This window comes from Stegostoma tigrinum, chromosome 39, assembly GCF_030684315.1.
Source record: "Stegostoma tigrinum isolate sSteTig4 chromosome 39, sSteTig4.hap1, whole genome shotgun sequence".
Taxonomy (NCBI): domain Eukaryota; kingdom Metazoa; phylum Chordata; class Chondrichthyes; order Orectolobiformes; family Stegostomatidae; genus Stegostoma; species Stegostoma tigrinum.
In genome coordinates, this window is record NC_081392.1 from 23503069 (window position 1) to 23508484 (window position 5416).

At 40.8% G+C, this 5416-nt stretch overlaps 1 long non-coding RNA gene across 1 annotated transcript; it reads left to right on the forward strand.

Moving 5' to 3' along the window:
- The first annotated feature begins 1165 nt into the window (after positions 1-1165).
- On the forward strand, positions 1166-2487 carry LOC132206617 (uncharacterized). The gene is made up of 2 exons (XR_009443055.1): positions 1166-1635; positions 2304-2487. It is a non-coding gene; the product is annotated as an uncharacterized LOC132206617 (long non-coding RNA).
- Positions 2488-5416: the final 2929 nt, after the last annotated feature.

Sequence of the window (5416 nt, forward strand, 5' to 3'; positions counted from 1 at the left end):
GACAGAGGGAGAAACAGAGGGAAGCATAGATTGATTTGTTGTCACATGTACTGAAATACAGTGAAATGTTTTGTTTATGAGTGGTACAGATCAGATCGGATCCAGGCAGAGTCAGCATGGTTTACAAAAAGGAATCCATGCTTGAGGAAAACGTTCAATTTAAAAAAAACACCACCCCAATCACTGTAACTCCTGGGAAACTCGGGCTGCAACTCACAGCACTCGGTCCCCACTGAAATCTACTGACTCACAACACTCCGATTTTGCATCTCTTTTTGCTTCTGGCCCTGTCTCACCTTCACCTCCCTCAGCCCGGCTAGATCCAAGGTCAATTAGTGCTCAATGCCAATGCAGGCCAATGGCAAATCCAATGTTTACCTGGAAAGCGAGCAGGAGGAACATAAGACACAAGGATGCACATGCACAGATATTTGAAGGTAACAAAACAGATTAATTACTCAGCAAAGAAATTTGGATCCTGATTGATTTTAAAAAAATACTGACCCAGCACTTGAGAGAAATATGCAAAGATACAGGGAGAAAACAAGGGAATAGGACTGACTGGATTGCTCTAGGAGTTGGCATGGACTGAATGGTCTACACTTTTTGGCTTTTTTATATGGTCCTTCTTGTATTCTAAACCTACAGGTTATTTTATCAATCAGGGAAATCTGTTCTACATCCACTCCACAGCTGTTAGATCGTTCTTGAGAGCACGTCCGTGAACTGAAAACAACTAATCAAATGTAATCTAACCACAGTTAGATTATCCCAATTTCTGATATCTTAAATCTTTTCCCACAGGCACACAACACGTACATACCTGAAAGTTACCAGATTCAGATGCTGATCATATTCAGATCCTCATCAATCGAGTTACTCTTTCACAGTTTGGTTTGAGTTCAAGTCTGCCAAATTCCTCTGCTGACATCGATCTGTAAGATTGCAAAATCTATCACGATCAGTCCAGGATAGAAATTCAGAACAGAATAAAAAACAAACTTTTCTCGTGGTTTGAAGTTGCTGTTAGTAAATCCTGCCCGCCTTACCCTCGCCCTGTTCCCAACAAAAAGACGACATGCGCACGCTGTTCCTCCAGTGGGCCCCGAATAAAGATGAGGGACCCACACGCGGCTCAGAGAACATTGCCCCCAATGAACATGGCGGCGCCCATCCCGGCCCTGCAAACAAAGGAATTCAGCAATTCCACACTATTTGCGACAAAACCGGGATCGGTATTTTCCAATTCAGTGACGGTGGCTACTCTCAGACTGGATAAAGCCTCTCTGCCCACTTTGTGCAATAATTAGTCACTCGATTTGCAATTTTCTCCTTTCAATCCCTTATCGCGCCTGTTCCTCATCCAATTCCTCCAGCTTTCCTTTGCCTCCAAGTCCGCGCATGTTTAAAACACATCAGATCGCGCACACGCAGGCAAGCATATGCATTCCCGCCCCGAATGCTGGGAAGAAACCCTGCCATTGAGCAATGATATTGATAAAACAAAGATATGAAGGAATATGCTAGGATGCAAGATGATGGGATCCATTGATAAAAGTGCACGGTCCCTTAGCATATTTCTGTCCTCTTTCTGATTAACAGCTGAACAAAAAGATGTGAACACGCACTCAACGGGTAAGGTGAACAAAATATATACCTTTCCAGTGTAGAATATTTGAATTTCGCCGCAAGATGAATGCATTTATTGGTGATAAAATCATTTCAAATTTCACAGCTGAATGATGCCAAGTCGGAAAACTAAATAAATCCGTTCTCACACTGAAGTATGAAGAGTCTTCCTCTGGTGTGACTGTGCTGATATATCAGTAAATTAAGATTTTCATGCAAATGTGAAACTTCAGAAAACATTGAGATGTCAATCACTTCTTGTAATGACTTTCATATTCTCAGCACTCTTTGAATAAACAAGACCAGACTCAGTCAACTAAAATATTCAGCAACCGTTGAGAGAGAGATGCACTTGATATTACATGGCTTCTCTGCGTCAGTCCACAGAAAGGGAAAAGTAACTCTTTTTCTCAAGCCAGAGATGTTATCATCTGGACTTAATATTTGTTATATGTGCAGTCAAAGAACTCATTTCTGAATTGTACAATCGATTCATTTGTGACTGGTATCTTTTGTGTGTGTGTGTGTGTGCCCACACACAAGTGGAAACGTCTTTCGTGTTTAATCCGTCAGTCAGGCTTAATGCAGGAGTTAGATGACAGTTCCAACCACTAACCAAGTCAGCATTTATATCCTATGTTTTAAAGGGTTACTTTTCTTTTTTTTCTTCAAAGGAAAAGAGTGTCCCGAAATGATTCTTGCCTTGTGGAGATTTCGGAGACACAGTGAAGGAATACAAGTCCAAACCCACCAAAAGCTGGACAATATCGTGACTTAAGCTAACAAGTGACGAGTATCATTTGCTTCGTGTAAATGTCAAGCAATTACATTCTCAAATAAAACAGAATGTAATCACAATTCTTTGACATTCAATGGTGTTACCATCACTGAATCCCACACTATTAACATGCAGGGGGTTCCCATTTACCAGAAACTCAACTAGACTTGCAACATACACACAGTGAATACAAGTGTAGTCAAAACCGAGGAAATACTGCCGTGAGTAACTCACCTGCTGATTCCCTAAAGCCTGTCCATCATCTATAAAAGTGTAATGAAATAACTTTCCACTTGCCTGGACGGGTGCAACTCCATTAAGACTCAAGAAGCTTGAAACCACCCAGGACAATACAAACCACATCACTGGCACTACACCCATAAACAGCCAATCCCTCCACCGCCGACCTTCAGTTACACCAATGGGTTTTGGGGCAGCAGATACACAGGCAAAACCAACAACTACCATTCCCCCTGCTGATCGCTCATAATCCCGACTTGGAAATATATCACAATTCTTTCACAGTTGTTGTGTCAAATTCTGGAATTCCCTCCCTAACAACATAGTGGGCCGAATAATAAAACTAGGACCGCTGCAGTTTAAGAAGCCAGCTCACTACCACTCCCTCAAGGGCATTGAGGGATGGGCAACAGATGCTGGCCAGCTACCAACATTCACATCCCACAAACAAATTAACAAATAAACATCGGTGGGCTGCTATCTAAGATGAAGGAGGTAGGATTTTTTATATTAATGCTAAACATATTGAAGATCAACAAGATAATCAAAGGTTATTATGATAGATAGCATTGTGGAGTTGAAGCTACATTCAGTTCAGATATGATTTTATTTAATGACCCAGCAGGCGAGAGGGTCTGAATGGCATATATCAGCTCCTGATGCAGACATGTATATGTACGGTCATATTGAAGCTATTCATAGACATTCAGGTATAAGCTCAAAAATGAGAAATTTAAGTAAAAGCTGAGACATTTGACTGAATGAAATGAGACATCTGATATCTGCTTGGGAAGCTATTTCTAAATGTGCCCGTTTTAAGCAAGTGTGGTATCAGGAAGAGACTACAAAAACAAGAGATGGAGATTAATTTATTTTGAAATGGAGAGAAAGAAAAAACAAAGGCACTTTCAGGTGCTGTCTAGGTGACAACGTTTCTCCTCATCTCAGTCTGAAAATATTTACCCCAAGTCCTTAAACGGTGACCCCTTTTCTGTAATTCCCCATCATTGGACCATCTTTCCTGCATCTAACCTGTCCAGTCCTGTTCGGAATTTGGAGATTTTGATGAGATCCTCTCATTCTTCTATTCCCAGGTGGATACAATTTTAACCGACTCAATCTCACTTCATACGTTATTCCTATCATCCCAGGAATCAGGTTGGTAAACACATGCTGAACTCTGTCGAAAGCAATGTCTCTCTTCTTCAGATAGGCATGCCAAAACTGTACACAATATAACAGGTGTGGACTTACTTAGGCCCTGTGTAACTGCAGCAAAGCGTTCTTGTTCCTGTATTCGGATCCTCACTCTCTGAAGATAGATAACAGATAATTTGTTTCCTTACTGCCTGCTGCATCTGTGCACTTACTGTCAGCAAATGGTGCGCAAGGATTCTCTGGTCTCGTTGAATACTCATGTGCCATACAGATAATAATCTGCCTGATTTTTTTATTGCTACAAAATGCGTAAGCTTACATTTTTCCAAATATAATGTAATCGATATTCATGTGCCCACTCACGAAGCTTCTCCAAGTCATACTGTAACATGCATGCACCCTCCTTCTGGCACACACTTCCACCCAGCTTTGTGCCATTTAAAAGGTTTGAAAAATTATATTTACTTTCCTCATCTAAATCAGTCACATACAATGTGAATAGCTGGGGTTCAAGAACAGATCCCTGCTCCACCCCACAAGTTACTGTCTGCCATTGGGCAAAAGGCAAATTTATTCTTAATCCTCGTTGACAATTGCTGACCAGTTTTATAATCAACTCAATACACTCACCCCAATCCCATGCATTTCAATTGTACACATTAATCTCTAATGCATGTCTTCTTCAAAAGCTTTCATAAAACCAAATAAACGCATCTACTCGTCCATCATGGTCAACTCTACTCACTACTTCCTGAAAAGCAGTCATCAGATTTGACAAGAATGATTTCTCTTCTGTAAATCTATGGTGACTGTTTGCTTCTTCCATTGGATTCTCAGTACTGTGTTCCAAAATCCATGATAATGGAATTGAGCATCTTCCATACGATTTATCTCAAACTCATTGGTCCATAATTATAGGGTTTTTCTCTTCCCTTTTAAATCGTTTGGTTACATTAACTCCCCTGTCGTCTGTAGGAACTGTCAAAGTGTCTAAGAGATCATAGAAGATAGCCAGCAATACATCCATTATTTTGAAGGCCGCTTCTTTAAGTCAACTGGGGATGTATCAGCTTTTGATCCCATTAATTTCTCTAAAATCGTTTCCCTACTAGTACAGATTTTCTTTAGATTCCGCACTGCAACCCCCCCCCCCCACGTCCCCCCCCATCCCCGCCCGCCCACCCCAACCGACCGCTTTGCTAAGTCCTGTGTTTTCCAAAATTTTCTGGTATGTTATTTGTATATAATTTTCTGAAGACAGAAACAAAGTATGAATTTAGTTCGTCAGTCATTCCTTTGCTTGCCTTTATAAATTCCCCCGTTTCTGACTGGAATAGACCTATATTAGTTATCACCAATCCTTTCCCCTTCATATACACTCAGAATGTTTTTACAGTCAGTTGTTATGTGCCGGAAGTTTACTCTCATACTCTACTTCCCCTTTATATTTAATCTCTTGGTCCTCCTTTGCTGACTTCTAAACTGTTTCTAATCCTTCAATCTATTTTTTTCTTGCCAATCTGGACGCCTCTTTTTTTGCATCTAACATTAACTCCAACCTGTCACGTAAGCCATGGTTCGGCCATTCTTTTCGTTGTTCTCTTGCAGCAT